The 18742-nt window shown below is 36.9% G+C and overlaps 1 protein-coding gene across 2 annotated transcripts in view; it reads right to left on the bottom strand.

Annotated features, from left to right (window-relative positions):
• Window positions 1–18742, bottom strand: part of NALCN (sodium leak channel, non-selective) — a 224888-nt gene that overhangs the window by 121520 nt on the left and 84626 nt on the right. The gene's annotated exons all lie outside the window — the stretch shown is intronic.

Here is an 18742-nt window from a genome sequence, read left to right as displayed (position 1 = left end):
AATAGTTACCTCCCTTAAAACGCTTCAGGTTCTGGTCTCTATCACCTTTATATAATGGCTTTTATGTGCCCAAATGAAGCAATAAAACTTCACACTGTGAGATAAGTTTTTATGTCAGGAAATTGGTAATTGAATTAAATTCAGCACACAGTGGATGTGTTTCAAAACACACATGCATCTGCTTCATACAAAAAGGTTTAGAACATTCAGAAGTAGTTACTCAGGTATGGGAGGGGAAAAATAGAGAACATACCCATAGCAGCATGCTACAGAAAATCTCATTTTTAGAAAATGATGTTTTTCTAAAATGAGTTACTTGGCTATATAAATAAATATAAAACATTTTGATGGAATTTCCACCTTTTGATTAGAACAGTTTTTCTTTGCATTTTCCTTGCATAATTTAATTACCACACTCTTCTCAAAAACTTGTGATTTACATATAAAAGCAGAGATTACTTTGAAATAAATCAAATGCTCCATTAAAGAAGTGATCAGATGAATAATTAGAAGGAAAGAAGAATTTGCACTCAGACTCAAAACCTACTTTCTAATAAAGCAGCTTGCATTCAAACACAATCTAACTCACAGAAAAGTCATTGGAGTATTTTCACCGAACTGGAATAGTGTGGGAAACTGCTGACTACTTATAGGCTCTGTCACCTTTAGTCAGGGGACAGCAGAGCTAATCAGAGATTTCGACTGCCATTAATTTGTAGGGCTAGAGGCAGTGACTGCCTATGTCCTTTCCTTTTTCTTAAAAGGAATCCGTTCTCCAAGTCCACCCACTACACCCATTACTGAGCAAAAGCTGTGAAATCTGTCTTCCCTTCACTAAGGTAGACCTGGAGGTGTAGGTATGGAAAGGTAACTCAAACTAGTGTGGCCTGGATGAAATACAACAGCATTTCAGAATGAAAATAGGTTGAATCTTAGGTCATGAAATTAAGGTTGGATTTGGACTGGACCAAACAGGAATCTGATGAGGCAGGCATCATAAGATATGGGAGGCTGCAGCCTTCTGGTTATTTTGAAGTTCACCCTTACAAATTTAGTTGAATATCCACTCAAAATTAGTTTGGTAATTGAATGAGTCGCACAATAACTCTTCAGTTTTGTAACAGAAGTGACCTGTAATGGTCATTTTCAATGTTGCTGCCTTCTATAATGTTTATTTTAAGAAATTTATTTAAAGAAAAGAGATAAAAGACAGTAAGATTGTCTCAAGTCTAATAATCCAAATCATCATTAATCCAAATTTCAGTCCTCTTTGAAAATCATTCCACTACCTGCCCCCCCCCCCAAAAAAAAAAGTATTTCCCAAACCTGCACGTCATTTCTATGCTTCTTACTGTTTTTCCCAAATAGGATTAAGAAGAGTTAAAATGTAGATGCCATATGAAAAGAGATAAACACACCACACAGTGTCATAACTATGGTCATACTTATTGCAGAAAACCCAGCAGGTCTTTCAAAAGGCAAATCAACAGATGGATCAAATGCAGGTAAGTCTTGTTTCAAAGGCTGGGAGACCATTTTTAGGGGTGTAAAATTCCATTTTTTGGACTCTTTTCACCATCACAACTTGTTGGAACTGTGTCTGCTGCTTCTAGTTTTCTGGGTAAACCTTCTTCATGTCTGCTTAGCTGCAGGTAGGCCCTATTTGTAACAATGTCAGTTTTACAACAGTCTTTTATAAGAGCTGCTTTGCTGAATGCTGCTAGAAATGGATGAGATTACAGTAAAATAAGTGGGACTGAGAAAGCAGTAAAGACACCCAAGGTAATATGTGACTTTGGATGAAAATGATAAATTTTGTGGGCATGCCCTCAATACAGAAAAACATCATGGATAGGAAAATGTTGTTTAAGAAAGAAAATATGTTACTTCAGCTCTTATGATGCTCTTCTCCCTAAAACCAATCCTTCCAAAAATTATTCCCATATTTTCATTTCACAAATATTTACCTGGTGTGAGAGTACATGGGGTGGAAAGTAAAAAATCTGATCATCACTTCAAGTGAAGGACAGGAAAGCAGAACTGAAGCAAAGGAGAACAAAGCTTTTAGTACCATAGTGAGCTTGTTAAGAGTACTTGATGTACCTTGGTGGCAATGACAGGGGATTTGCCATTTGTGCACTGTGTAACTCATTCTAGGATAAGGATTTACATGAGACTTACTTCTACTTCTTGCTTTTCAACTGGTGAGTGCGCTGTTCACCTAAACATGCAGAATGTTAAATCAAGGTGGGAATTGAAAAGAAAAGAAATTAAATAAAAGAGAAAGGCAGGTTAAAAGTTTGCCATCAGCACATACACAGCTGTTTTAAAAAGTTTAATTAAAAAAATAATCTATAATTGTGAATTGATTTTGATATATACTAAATCAAAATGAAGCAGCTAATTAGTAAACTAAATCTCTTCTAGTTTGAATGGTAAGAGTTTCCATTGAAGTTAACTTCAAAGGGTTTCTTTAAAAATGTTAGCATCAAACATTTTTGGAGCAACAAAGGAATAGCCTTTGATAGGAAAATTCTGTTGTCCTATATTTGTAGCACATAATTCGTATTAGATAATTCTCAATGGAATTATAAGGTATCTCATAAGACTTGAGGAAAGAAGAAGTATGCTGTAATTAAATGATAAAACAAGCTAATAACATAAATCTGATAATATTGGTGCAAGTTCTGCAAATTTATATGTTTTCTCATTTTAAAATTATTCAGTTGATTTTATTTTTCCAAGAAAGAAGATCTACAGCTCTTTCTTAAAAGGTTACGTTAATATATATGATAAAATAATATTTTCATGTATACACTCATCCCTGAAAAACAGGAAAGTATAGAAATTCCAGCTATTTCATAAGCATGTACTTTATATGATTTTGATTATATCAGGTATTAAGAAAGCTATTTTGTCTTTACCAAAACCAATGGCCACTGAAATACATGCAAAATTGAAGAACTATTTGTAAGACATCATGAAATACACACTCCCAGTGTACTTTTATCCTCTACGAATTATTTAGAGGGAATTGCTGTCATTGTCATATTGTAGTATACTGAGTTAATATGCCCTTCTAAATACCTATGAATTACAACCTATACAGACATATATGTCTAATTTTCAGCTTTGGCAAACTATAGCTTTATTTTTAACAGTGAATATGGGTGGAATCTCGAATCACCTTTAAATTACCTAGGCTTTGAGCTATCATCAATGGCCATCTTAAAATTATATGAATCACCTTCTGTAGATTTCTTTCTGCTAATGATAAGAGTGCCTAAGGTGATCAACTTTGATCAGCACATTTAATTGTCAGACTCGTCAGGCAAAAATAACTCCATTCCTTCTACGTCTCTGTACAACCCTTGTATTAACACCTATGCATAAATATCTATCCTTGCCCCCATTCCCACCCATATGACTTTTAAGCAATTTTTAAATTAATTTCCAGTTAATGTTGCTATTCTGCGATTTCAAATAATGCTGTTATCCCACCCACAACCTTTTCTAAACCACAGTTAAATTCTATTGTTCACTCTTTGCATAACAAAGCTTATTTTTTCTTAAACAGCGAGTAGGGTTAATCTTACTGGTTATATAGACATGATTAATAATGAATAGAAACAGCGTATACAGTGTAAATTGAATATTGATTTACAATGTGTTTTTTTTTTCTTTTTTCTTTTTAATTCTGTGACTAAGGAACCTAAGTGTCCATATTATTACAGACAATTTTCCAAATGATTTTTAAGAGTGACTGCACTGTTTCATGTATACCCACTGGTATTACTGGCCTTTAATTTAAATGATGATGCAAGTTCCTAATGTTTTTAGCTTAAGACATTTGCATAATCACAATCCACAGAGAAGAGTTTGTAGCATTTACTATGTGTCCTGTATGTGCACTAAACTGTCTCATCATAAGCTCCTTACTGGTTTATGAAAACACAGCAGACTCACATCTGGAATAGTCTTAGAGATCAAGATTTTCAAACAGCCAGAGGATTTAGGCACATAAGTTCCTCTGAAGAAATTAAGTAAGTACAAAACAATTCTTGGAATCGCTAAAGTACAGAACATCATTAATTCCAAGAACTAGACAGTACTGTAGAAATGCGTTCAAGATTAAGCATATGCAGGAAAATGAATTTATTATAGCTACAGTAAATTTAAGGAACTTCCTTTTTTCATTATATTTATAGCTGGGAGAAATAAACAGCTAGTTTCTCCCACACCCCCCTAGAGCATGTCCCTTTTGCTTCATGGGTTTATGGCATTTTTATTTGTTTCAAGACTGTTTGATATCTAGATTTATTTCAATCTATTTCAAACAATTTTTAATGACTGCCAAAACAATACTGTATATTCAGAACATTAGAGATGAAATCCTTCTCCACTGCAACTGGTGGCACAGCTCTTGCTGCGTCTGACAGTGCCAGGGTTCTACTATTTCTCTTCTGCACTTCTCCCAAATGGAAAGAGAGAAACTTTGGAGGAACAGAGGGTGGAAAAAACTGCACTGGCCACACACCCTTTCCTCCTCAGTGGATGTTCTTCTCTGAGGGATAGGTTAGGAATAGGTAGAACAAGGTCTCTAAACACTGTCACTTGTCTCTACTTAGCATGGCAAAACACTGAGAATTCCCCACCAATTTCCTTTCAGAAACCCAGACCAAAAGCAGTGAATCATCCTCTTTTGCAGCTTGTTCAGTGAATAACAACCTGCCTCAGACCACTCAAATGAAAGACCTGCAAGCCAAAGTTGATGTCTTTGTACCTGGTTTTTAATTTTTCTTACCGTAGAATAGTTTGCAGATAAAGCTGGTCTGGGGACAGAATTTTGAACAGAGAATGAAAGTTGTTTCTAATAAAAAATATTGTATATTATTCTTAGAATGTTTAGTTTGAAGCCAAACTGCTTTACTTCATTCTTTAAAACAATGTTCACTTGAGATAATACGAGAGCTCTTTGTATTGTTCTGTATCAGTTTTCTCTTTAAAGAGTTTGTTGACTGACTCCAAGTCAGTATTGCTTTTGACATGGATCTACTCAGACCTTTTCCTTAGAGAAATCTGCCCTAAAAAGACCAAAAAGCTTTTAAGCAATAGTACCATCAATGAGAACAAAAGCTCTGTATTTTACTTGAAAGAAAAGTAGAAAGTTAACTCTTTAAAAAAGGAAAAAAACAAGCAACAACAAAAAAAACCACATAACTTGATCAGAAATCATAGAAATCAAAAAGGCTCATACACAGCTCTGTCCTTGCCCCTGTGTCCTTGTAGACAAATCATTGTTCCAGGCTTTGTTTTAGTTAACACAATGACATTCTCAATTGCAATAAACTGCTCAGCCTGCTCTATTCCCCAGGAACTTCCTTCTGCCACCTCTCTGAGGACGCCTACTCACTGCCACCTCAAAGTCTCATGGCATAAGCTGCAAGATCCTAATTCTATAATGTAACTATACCTTGCCTGAGATCATCCACACCCTTTGCAACCATCTCCATGCGAAGTGTGCTCTGTGGTATCCTTGAAAACGGGTCAGTGCTCCCTTCTCTCAGGTGAATCCTTCTGACTTGGAGCACACAAATAAAACAAATATACCAGAAAAAAATACAACCTGCTATAAGGCATAGTGTAAACCAGTATCCCACCCATGTCTGCACGCTTAACTTTCCACAAACAATCCCAGTGGCATCAATAAGAGGACTGGGGCACAAAATCCTTACACATTTCGAAGGCTTTAATGAGATTCATACATATGCCTATGTTTGCTAAACTGAATTTTTGCTGAATAAACTACACATATTCGGGAGACAAAATAAGGACCTATTTGCTTAATAGGTTTCGTTGAAAATTTCTTCCTGTTAGAATTAAATTTGGGAACAACAGAACAGTATTAAATCTCCAAAGATATAAAGTTACAAAATGCTTGAATTAAGGTCACGTATGTCTGGTGTGTGCATGCTACAATGCAGTCTTTAATGACATGGTCACTAAAGCTCTGAACAAGGTTTCCAATCTTTTCAGTGAACTTGAAGGAGCTGTAGGATCCACCTCAGTAAACAAAAACCCCTGCAACATGTGGTGGAGTGAGGCAGAGAATGGCATAACCAGAAGGATGGCTTCAAACTAAGGCAGCCAAATACTTTCTTCGAGAACTGTATTCGATGTCTGCACCTGCTGAAACTCTGTGATGCTAACCAAGCTGCCAGAAACTTTTTCTAGCCTGTCATTACTACAGTGTTCCTCATTTTAGAAGTATCTGACTCAATAGGGTGAAAATATGAATTGCTAGTGTGTTGCCTGCCATGTCCTGCCACGCTTTTCCAAACTATAGATGAATATTGAGTTAGAGGTGGCTGTGCAATATGGTTATGCCTTACCAGTGCCATAGCACCTTTCTTTCTCTCTCTCCCTCTCTTTAATTCAGTGCTACTGGAATTTCAATCTTTTATTCAACAAAGTCATTTTAAAGAAATTGACCAATGTTCAGAAAAGTGGGAACTTTACTTAAAAGAGTTAATGTACAACTATAGGAAAAATGGCTTGGTTTGCATAATGTATGGTTACTAAAATTTCCCTTTCAAACAAGCTTATCTTTGAGTGCGCTTAGTAGAATGATTACTATTCGTGTGTGATGGAACAACAACAAGCAAACAGTGCTCAGGTAACAGCTGTATTCTGATCTCAGCAAAATGCTTATACTGTGGGTAGGTATGGGTAAAGTCTACTTGATACCTAGCAGCAAACAAAATACTGTTTGATTTAATAGGAAAGGGTTAATCAATACAAAAAAGAGTACAGTATAGTAGTAATACAGAAGGTATTCTGGCTCCATGAAGCATACAACTCATATGCACACAGTGGAAAATAAAGACCTCCAGAACAAACAATTCAGATTGTCCTCCAGAAGTGAAGCATGGAACTGCTCATCCATAATGAAGTTGCTCAGTTGCTCTGTTATAGTTGTTTTCTTTATTTCTGCCCTGTTCAGTAACTCCTATGCATAAGGGTGTATGAAAATGAGTGAAGCATGTACAACTTTAAGACTTCTACTTGAATGGCAGCAACTAAGTGGATGAGGGAAAGTAGGTCTGAACAGTGAAGGTTTATCAGACTTGGTTAAGGACAGCCAGCATAGACCAAAGGCTATGGGAAGAAAGAGAGGAGAGATTAAGGATCGGTGCATGGATTTATTGGTGGTGGCTTCTAAGCTCTGTAGAACCAGAAAATCTTACTTTGGGCATGGGATGACATTGAGTGACTTAGGGTAAAAATAGTAAGACTTCTCTTACAAACAACTATGAGTAGTTAGTGGGAGGCAGTTTCTCAGCAGAAGAGAAATGGCTTAGAAGATACCAAAGAAAACTGAGAAGATATCCAAGATGATAGCTCTGAGCCAACAGAATAACAGACTGGATGGCAAAACTGTATGCAGATAAAGATAGCATGAAGGAGAGAATCGGGTGTACAGTCAGCTTTCACTAATTAGTGTTCCAGTTCCTCCTCTGAATATCTAGGATCCTACAGAGGAAAGTGGAGGCTAGAAATAAAGGAGCACGGCACACATACTGCCAACTCTGCTATGTTAGCAGAGATTAGCAGAGACAGATTCTGAAATCAAGCCCGCTAGTGTATATATCTGCTTTCCTGAGTCTAACTTTTCTGAAAAGTCAGTGCTAGAGCAAATGGTATGATTTGAACATACTTTGAGCACAGTGCAATTAATAAAATGTCAACACATACGTTATAAATAACGGGTGGCATTAATAGCAAAATAATGTATTGCACTTAGAGTATGAAGTCTCAGGCTTTATTCAATAATTCAAAGTGGAATTTCCTTAGGAAACTTATCATGGCTACTAGGCAAACCTGGTGAAAAAAATCCAACATAACTGAGTGCCACTTTTTTGTGATTCATTTCTATCCTTCTCATCTTGTAAGAAAGTAAAAGAATTATCCACTGCATCAAACCTTTACCCCCTACCAATGAAGAACTATTTTCTAGCCTTTTGTCCAGCCTGGCTTAACAAGAACCATAGGAGGGCATTTCCCTATTACCACACAAACTCTTTCAGAGAGCCTACAACATTAATTGTTTACTATACATTTTCTGTTTCTTAACTACTCTTAGTCATACTTCCTTTGTACCGTGTAATGTACAGTCTGCTTTACCCTAGAATAGTTTTATGTCCTCTCTACTCACTCCTTTTAAATACTCAGCATTAACAACAAGGCATTCTTGTTTTCCATGCCTATGAGTTATGCTTTATCCTCCCCATGTTATGAAAGAATTTGTTAAAAAGCTTTCATCTGAGGAAAATTAATTCTCTCGTACCAGCTGGTACTTTTACTATATTAAATGGAAGAAAGCCAAGAAGCAATTGCAAAAACTAACCACCATGACCAGCATGCTTAATCGTTATCTGGCTGCATGGCTCTGGTTCAGACCTCTTCAGATTGTTCTCTTCATGAGCAACCATGGCTCCCTCCATTCTGTCCAATCTTCTAATGTCGCAGAAATCTGCAGCCTTGACCAACCCCTCTCACGCTGGTATCAAACCTAACAGTACGCAGTGCACGATGTCAGCGTCCAACCACAGAGTTAACACTCTGGTGAGCTGCAACATAACCCTCCTAACATCTTGGACACTCAGAAATGAAAAACGCATAGAGAAACACTTGTACCAGAAGGACAGAAGGATGTCACAGGGCTCAGAAAAGAACAAGGGCCAAGTCATGTGTACAGTGGACATGACTGCGCTGTTCTAGAGAAGCAAGCATGAATGCCACAGTCCAGATAGCCTCTGGGCTAGGTATCCATCCTTATTGTGACATCCTTATTGTGACATCCTTATTGCACTTCTATTGTGACAGTTCAGTTTTATAAATTTTCCAAAACCTCTGAGATGAGAACATAAACTATATATTTTTTTTAATATGAAAGAATTAAAATAACAGACAATAAAAAAGACCTCAAACTGCAGAATACCCTGAACATCAAACTAAATCTCAGGCTAGAAGTCAAAGTACATCTATACCAAAGAATGGCTGCAAACACTTGCTGTCAGTTTACATACAGTAAACACCAAGCAAGTCAGCCTTCCTCCATATGCCACATTTCCATTGCCTCCTGGACCTCAAAGCCCCTCTTTTCAAAGATCTGAGGTAAGTGTAGGAGGGAAGGGGAATCCTAGGAAGGGAAAACAAATCTGTGAGGGAATCAGCTTGAAGATCTGAATTTACTGCACTGAAAGGCAGCTTTCTAGCTTGTAAAAATGCATAGGTCAGCTGAAGATACTTCTTTCCAGCTGGTGAACTTCAAGATTCACAAAGCATAAAGGATATAAACTTTGATATGATATGACTGTGCAAATACTTCTCTATATAACAGCATTTATGTCAATGAAATCACACATACAAAAACATGATTCTCAAAACTCTAGGTACCTTTTACTGTTTTCAGTAGGATTTAATAGTTGCAAAATACATATGAAAATTCAGTAGGCATGCTTGCAGAAACAAGACTCAATTTTGCTTTAAATCTGCATAGAAAAAAAAATAAAATGTAAAACCATAGAATCATGGAGGCATTTAGGTTGGAAAGGACCTTCAATATCATCAAGTCCAACCATCAACCTGACCTACTGAGTTACGTCACTAAACCACACCCCTTAGTGCCATAAACTGGGGACCTTTCTCATGTTCAGAATGATTGATGATCTTGATGTGTTTTAAGCAACATCTTTAAAGAACCAATGTAATTGCACTACTGAGTGGTAATTAAGCTGTCCCCTCTCAAAAAAAAAAAAAAAAAAACACCAAGAAGATACAGAACTGTATATTATAAAAGCCTATTTGTGAGATAGAGCTTGAAATAGAAACATTATTTTTTTTGTATTTTCTTCCTAAGAAAAAGCTTTTCTGCTTTTGCATTATATAAATTTTACTAAGCTTCCAAGGACATACAAACTCTAAAAACAGATTATTATGGAGTACTGGAGAAAAATGGAGGTACAGACTTTGGCTTTACAGATTTATCCTAAAACCACTGGCACACCCAGAATAGGAAAGTAAACCCCCTCCACTTGGATGCAGTCTGTAGGGCAATGGACGCCACCAGATTCAGATCCTCAGGCGCCCTCTGGCAATGCCTTCTTCCTCCATTGGCTGTATGAGGACCCTGTACCTCTATGATTGTAACACAGCCACCTGCTAAGGGCTTAAGGACATGTGGGATGAATCAGGACCCTGCTGGCTCTCAGAGAATTTACAGTCAGTGACCAGAATACTAAGAATATGATAAGGCAAAAACTTTTTCTCATAAAAATACTTCTGAGAAATGTGGTTTTGAGGTCAGATATGTTTAGGAAACCCTGAAGATATTTTTTTTTCTCATATGAATATGAAATAGACACTTGGATATTTCAGGATTTACCGAGAGCTGTTTGTTTAGCTCAGATTCACCCGAATTACTCTTAGGAACTTCACTGAGGAGCTGAGAAGGCCACACAGTTCATGTAGCCTCCCCGTGGAAATGAAGAAATACAGACAATACAAGAGGCAATTCAGCACCCCCAACATGTGCATAAAAAATTCACTTTCAGATTCATGATAGGAATCACGCCCTTCACTGACTACCGAGTAACCCAACAATAACAAAAAGATACTGCAAAGAGACAATTTTTAAAGTTTCAAAATTCTGTAAAGAACCCAGATTTTAAATCTACCAATTTAGAGAGCTGTAGTACCCGATGTTCTATGCAGTCCTAGTGAAAACAGACCTTTCTTTGAGAAATATGGAAAATAATGGGGCAAAAACAACTCTTACGAACAAAAAAAAAATCCCTGCTAGTTTTATTCTAAGACTCTGCAGTCTTCCACTTTGCTCAGATTTGTCATCCGAGTTACAGCTCTAAAGGAAGTCATGCTGCTGCTGCTGCTGCTTCCAAGAATTTGATTGCTGTAATTGTGCTAAACACAAAAAAGCTACATGACAATTTAAATACCTGTTTTCAATTTGATGGGATTTGAAACACTGGACATATTTAACCCCAGAAATAAATTTTTCTAACGGAAACTCAGCTGAACTTTAATTTTAGTGGCATTACTGAATAGTTTCTATAATCTACTGACACTGATGTGCCCCTCAAATTGCAAGTGCAAATTATGAGTATAGGCTGTATTAAAGCCCATCGCTGAAAAGAACGCGAAAAAAAATGGTCCCCTCTGCCTCTTCAAATAACAGCAAAAACACTTCGGTTAAAAAAAGAAGCATATAGCCAGAGCAGTCTTTAAAAAATATTATAACTTGCATATCTTTAGCATGTGAGATTTCTTGCTAGTTAATTTGACCACGATGTTGAAAGGGCTGAATGTCACTACCTAAAGTCACTTCATGAGTGAACTGTAAATGTCTATGCAAAAGAGTCAAAATTAAAAAAAAAAAAAACACAAAACAAACAAACAAAAACGATCCTTACATTGGAGCATAATTTTTTTCTGGGGCCCCATTTGAAAATCAGGGTTACAAAAAAGGTTCTACTTTCAGATTTTCCAAAAATAAGGGGAAGTTCAGAGATCTTGACCTATTATAAGTGTCAGCCAAGGCTTCCTTAAGTCTGACATACAAGATTTTTAAAACCTACTGCCTCAGAAAAATTCCAAATAAAATTTTAAATCTCCCAAGCAGATGCCAAGGGCCTCATATGACCATGTCTTCTGCTGCAGCAGGCCCTCCTCTAATAAAGAATCCTGCCAAAGAAAACCATTATCCTTTCATAAGCTTAAATCATAGTTTAACTCCTATCTGTTTTGTGTTTGTGATGGATTCTGATACTCTAAGTCTGCAGGAAAATTACATGTCCAAGCTGAGGAATTCATGTTCATGAAATCTATTTGTTCAAATGTAGAACAGGGAAACCAGTAATGTGTTTCCCTTCTTTCTGTTTATTTTCTGCAGTTAGATTGCTACAAACTGTGGCTAGTGATTTACTTCAATTGTAATGAACAAGGACAGGTGAAGTAAATGGAAAACTCAGGAGAAGAAACTAAGAACAAAGAAGAACTATGTCTTTAAGTCATTGGTAATGTGTTTAGTTATAATGGTTACTAGGGAAAAGAAGGCAGGCAGGCAGGGAAGAAAAAAAAGAAATAGAAAAGAAAGAGAGAGAAGACAGGCAGGGAAGGAAGGAAGGACGGAAGAAGGGTCGGAAGGAAGGAAGGAAGAAAGGAAGGTCAGAAGGAAGGAAGGAAGGAAGATTGGTTCTATGCTTTTTCAGGTGGAAATACGCATGTAGTTCTATACCTGTTGAAATGACTTTTCCTTTAAATGCATGTAGACAATAGCAGAGAAGTAGAAGCACTGACAAAATTACTATAAGAAGTTAATAACCATTAAAGTAATTAATGTTTGTTAGTGGCAGAAGGTCACCTATGGGAGATTTTACACTTTTCTCACAAGTAACAGACTGGCCCCCAAATACACCAGCTGATTTCTTTTAACCATTTCCTGACATCCAGCGTCTAGTTCACTTTTTTTGTAAGTTTCCCCATCACTGCTAATTCAATTTATATATGCACGTATGAAATAAACTACCCACCATCCACACCTGGTTGTTTATAGTCCTCAGACACTCGTCTGCCCTCATCTTGATACCGACTGTGTATTACAATACTTTGTGATCCTGTCATTGCTAAGTTCTGTAATTTCAAATACTTCATTTTATAGAAAAAAGTAGCATCAATCTCAAAGTTATAAGCGATAATGTTTGTACTAAAATTGCACTATTTCTGAGTAATCTCAGAAAACCAAAATTCTCAATTGTAATCAACTGAAATGCTGTATAGTTACTTTATGTAGCTTATTCCTGCAAGATGTTCTGGATGCCGAAACGATAAATGGGTTCAAAAAAAGGCTGGGCAAAGTCATAAGTGACAAATCCACCAATGGATACTAAATATAATGGCCTAAATTTAACATCCACTCCAGGAAGCCCCTAAATGAATGATTGCCGAAGTCCAAGACAGAGAATGAGGGCATAAATGGCTATCCAGAAGCTCAGGGAAGGATGATCTATATATGCCTATTTCTGGTAATGGCCAGTTTTGAAGACAAGACAAATGCATTGTTTGTCTTATAGTTTTATGAGCATTTGAATACCTACATTATGAGGCTTACTGTTTTTCAGATTCTTTTCAGCTAAAAATGGCAAACTTAACCATGCAACAAATGTGTTTGGGTAAAATATGTTTGATCCCCCAGTATTGTGGGATTTTCTTTAAAGATGTTGCTAAAAAAGGGGATCCTCAATCTTTTTGAATATGTGAAAGGTCCCTGTTTTGTAGCACTAAGGGACAAGGTTTAGTGAGGAGACTCAGCAGGTCAGGCTGATGGTTGGATTTGATGATCTTGAAGGTCATTTCCAACCTAAATGACACTATGATTCTATGAATTCATATTAGAAAAGGATAGTGGTTCTCAACAGCATAGCAGTTCATTTACATTATAGTTGGCCTGTCCAGTCCTTCCTCCAGTGAAATGGACTGTCTGAATTTCAGCTGTCTGAATTCATAACATCTTTTAATAACAAACTAGGTAATGCCAGTTTACATTCCTAGATGAGACAGTGAACTGTGGTATAAACCAGGATAAAACTCACCGTCTCTCTAGTTGCCATTGCTACTGTGATTACACTGAAAGAAGAGGGAGCAGGCAGCAGAGGATGGCCACAGCTTTAGCTTCTTCATGTGTCATGTCATAAAGCTGAAACTGAGCACACATTGAACACCATCCAGTTTTGTGAATTCTCAACCAGAGTCTGAGAGTTAGCAAGATGATGGAATTTCTACCCCTCTGCTCCACAGTTTCATAATTTCTTCCCACACCCTATGAACAAATGGGGAATACTGGGAGTCTCTTTTTTACATAAAGCCCAGGATTTACTATCTTCTTATATGCAACTGAAGGTAGGATGGTACTGTGAGGCTGGACTTCATTTGTGCATGTTCTTCTGTTGCCAAAATCTTTAGTTTCCCCACAGTCTTACATTCCATCTCATTTTTTTCCCTGTTTTACCTCACCAAAGCATCAATGGCTTGCTTTCACATTACACTTTGCATGTTCTGCTCCTGAGTCTCCTCTGTAAAACTAATATGGTTGTTTTTCACTGCTGTTTCAGTGCCAAGCACATCACCAAACTATTGAAGCTTCTGTTAATTGATGCATTCTCTGGATTTTCTAAGCAAGAATAGGGCATAGAAAAAGGTAGATTATTTCTTTTTTAATGAAGAGTCTCAGCAGTTTAGGATTTGGAATCAATTAAATCAGCATCTGAATAAGTTAATGAACTCATTCAAATCAAAAGTTCATTTTAGCCAACTGAAGGAGAACATTTTCCTTTCACTCTAAGACAGGACTTCAGTTAATTGAAGGAAATGCATTTATGTATGTATTTCGTGAGTAAGAAGAGAATAGGACTGAGTAGGCATACCTTTTGCTGGATCCCAAAGTTACAGTAAAGGGCAGATTAGTTTTTAAATAGACTACCATGCTTTTCTGGTTCACCGATAATTACGTCCCATAAAAGAGAAGAGGAGAAAACCGATTTGTGCTCTTTTTGTTACTCCAGCAGTGAAAATCCCTAAATACTGTTTTGTCTCACTTTTCTCTCACGTTCAATATATCCATTATGAAATTGCTAAAACACTCAGTTCCTGCTTTTCTAATCATGTCTTCTCCACCCTCCATATGTTTTCTGTCTTTCTATATTACTTTTGATTTCTTTGTCCTCCCCTTCAAGGTTCTCTAAACTTCTGTAATATATACAACCATTCTGACAATAACACACAGCATGAAGGACTAACTTTTTTGAGGGAAAAAGACATGATTAAATTTCTGACATTAATCGTATGTTCAAGAGAACTGTAATCATAATAATGCCTCTTGCTTGTTCAGATCATAGCTTTGTGACCTTCTACTTCTTCCCTAGACAGTGCATATGATTAAAAGTGAATATGCTATCTTTAACTTGTGAAAGATTTTACTATCATAATACAAGTGCACACGCAGTTTGTGAGTAGGTGACCATTTCCATTCATGCTTACACATTGCACACAGTGCTCCCTGGCATTTTCTAAATGGCATTCCATTTCCAGCTGTGTCTGTCATTTCTGCTGGACAAAATACCCCAAAAAATTAGCATGAACATGGAATTATTGTCTGTCTCATTGTTTTCCACAGGAACCACATTTCCAGACTTTCTCTGTTCATTACAAATCCATGTACTGAGAAGACAGAAGATGTCATTTATTGGTACTACAATACCAACCCGTTTTGTGGAACAACACGTGAGTTGAAACTTCCCAGTTCAGCTTTAAATCAGTATACATATACAAGTCTCTGGGGACTTAGAAGAGAACGAAGGAGTAATAAAAACATCAAGAACCTCTAAAATAAGCAGGAAAAAAATAATAAAATAGTAAAAAAATGTGCCTTTAACATGGGATTAAAGGGGTAAATACATCTCCAAAGATTTTTAGAGGAATTTTTTGGAACCTGGTACTCAGTTTTTCTTTGTTTGTGAACTGAGAGCTTCCTACCGTGCTCATAGGAGTAAATCATGGTAGGCAGGAAGTTCTAACACACTGCAATGTGTTAAAGTAATATCAACAACGGCAAAATAATGTGGCAATGTGGGAGCCTCAGCATACATTCATGCCAAATGGTTTGTGTTGAAATGGAAAACACAAAGATTATTTTTCAGTGACAAAAGAAAATCAATATTTAAAATCAATGCCAGTCATGGGGAGCAGTGAGAACAAGCAACAAAAGACCACAAAGCACCTTTGGGAACAATTGAAAGAAAAATGCAATAAATAAAAAAAAAATTATACTGAAATAAAAGCCTTTTTGCCCCACATTAGGTTAGATTTGCAAATCAAAATCAGGAACATTACTGTTACTGACTTCTCATGTTTCTACTTCCAGGCAGTTCTAAAAAACTACAGAAAACTTAGCAGATATGTGTCTGAGTTAAATAAGGGTCTTCTAAAATACAAGATTAACACCCATCCTTTTTGCCCATCTCTCATGGTTTAGTCTTACCACTTTTAACTGCTATGCTCCTGTATGCAAGTGCACATTCCAGATCTATACATACATGCTGGTTCTGTTCTGTCTGTATGCCATTCAACCACTAGAGAGGAAGATGGACTCTCTCAAAAGTTGCCTGAAATCCCCTTTTTGCAGATCAGCAGTGATGGAAGTGTAAAGACTGATGATTTCATTTTACCTAATTGGGCAATTTGGTTCAATAATGACACGTTTGAGTGAGATGAAGCAAGTTACAATAGCTCTGCATAGTCCTTCTGTCTGAATTATTACTAGCTTAAGAATAGCACCAGACCTGTGTTGGTCTACATGCCATTGTAATGTTACACCTAAGACAGCAAGGCCTGCTAGGCTGAAACACCTGAACTCGTCTTTGGGAGTAAGCAAGGCTGTACAAAACTAAAACTACTAAAACCTGACAGATCCAACTAGTGCACATTAAATGACTTGTAAAAGCTCTATTAGAAAGGTTTTATGATACTTAAAGCACACACATCACATCATTCTTTCCCCCACCACTCACAGCTTTAGAGAGCTGGCTCTATCCGTTTACTTACCTAGATGGCACATCCCCTCTTATTGAAGTGCCTCTCAAATAAATAGTCAGTATGTTTAAACACTACAATAGCCAAACCTGGGACGGATACACTTTACCACTTTAACGAATGTGAAGCAAAGCAAAGACACCTACTAAGTAGTTTTCTCAAGGTCTACAGGAAATTTGTGCCTGGCCAATAAACTGAACCCAGATCTCCAGAGTCCCGCTCCATTTCCTGAGCTGCTAGGGTACTTCCTCTCCCAATGCACAATATAGTTTGTTGAAGAAGTAAATTCTAAATTACTGAATACATCGAATAAGCGGAGTTTCTCCAAAGCACAGACCAACACCCATATTGAAAGAGAACTTCTAATAGCATACCCTTATACATTCTGGGCAGTAATACTTAAAGAGCCCAGAGAGGAATTAATAAAATCAAGCTTACTAAGACATTTAATTAAAATGATACAGAACTATAGAGTCTTGAATACCTTTTTCTGGGAATTCCATCATTCACAGGATATTGGATGACAATATACTTAACTAATGAAGATCAGAAGAATGCATATGAATTGAATGTAAGCCAAAGGCAGGACTTATATTCTCCAATCTGATTAACTCTTTCCCAGATTCAGATTTATATATCATGTTTCCCTTAAGGAGCAAAAGCCACCCAAACCCATAAAAAATAATAACCACATCTCTCAGAAAGGACTTCATGTACCCAGTAAGGACTTCAGAACACCTCCAAAATACTGCAAAGACTTTAAATACATGGATTTTTTAGAAAGCCTATTTTCTTTTTACTTTTGGACTGATAGAACTAAAACAATAACACATGGTAAGATGCATAAAGGCATGTACGTTTATCTAGACTTTGAGATTTTGCTTTCTTTGCTCTGTATTTTTGTCTTTGTTTCATTAAAATAAAGCCTTTGGGGGGTACTATCCTAATAAAATGGTATTTTAATGCATCATTTTCCTTTGAATGTCACTCACATCCAGCAAGGTCTTAGATTACTGGAAAGCCTTCAGATGTTGACAAAGGAAAGAAGGATGAGAACTGTGAGCTGAGTTGCAAGAATACCGTTACAGCACCCACTGATGCAGCAGGTTTATGTTTCCTGGAACGCACTTTACCATGTGTTCACATGATACCCCAAAGGGGTGAAAATGCAATACAATGGGCAAAGGCAGACCAGGTAAGTCAGAATGCTATTCTAACGTTCATCATCAAACATTTGTTTGCCCAGAGAAGGTGTGGATACCCCATCCTTGGAGGTGCTCAAGTCCAGGTTGGATGGGGCTTTGAGCAACCTGGTCTGGTGAGAGGTGTCCTTGCCCATGGCAGGGGGATTGGAAATGGGTGATCTTTAAGGTCCCTGCCAACCCAAACCATTCTATGTTTCTGTGATTCTAGCTGGAGGAGTTTTCATTGTGAGTTCAGCTACATTTTATCTACATGCCTGAGACTGTTACTTGAGAATACCAGAAATGATATTTCTGTTGCTTTCAAAAACAAGAATTAAACTTGAGAAAAGGAGTCATCAGTTAAAACATATGCTATAATTAAATATATGCCAGTAGTTTGACAAAACAGAGAAATTTGAGAATGAACAGCTTGTGGAGTGAATGAAACATACTTGCGAGCTTACCATTCAGCAGAGTACATGCTGCCAACATGTACATGTATTTTAGTTTACATGTTAAACCAAACATAACCAAAACTGCCATCAACCATCAAGCTATCAGGTTGCTACAGTAGGTTTGGTTTTCTACTCTGAAACAAGTTTGTTTCATTCAGAAGTGTCATTATTTAACATGCAAATAAAAATTTGAGCTACTGTACAATGTGCCGTAATAAAAAGGGATATATAAAAAATATTACCTATATTAGCCTAAAATTATTTAAAAAATGAGGACACATTTTTACAAATTCATCCATATCCAAGTGACAATATTAGATCTCAAAGTTTGAAACACTGTATGGCGTACTACCTACATGCATCTTCCCCTACTTCAGTAAGCCTACTTTCAAGATGGAACAAGAGGAATGAAGGAATTCTGTTTTTAGTATGATCAGT

This window comes from Cygnus atratus, chromosome 1 (genome assembly GCF_013377495.2).
Source record: "Cygnus atratus isolate AKBS03 ecotype Queensland, Australia chromosome 1, CAtr_DNAZoo_HiC_assembly, whole genome shotgun sequence".
Classification (NCBI taxonomy): Eukaryota; Metazoa; Chordata; class Aves; order Anseriformes; family Anatidae; genus Cygnus; species Cygnus atratus.
This window is presented reverse-complemented; position numbering and strand designations above follow the sequence as displayed.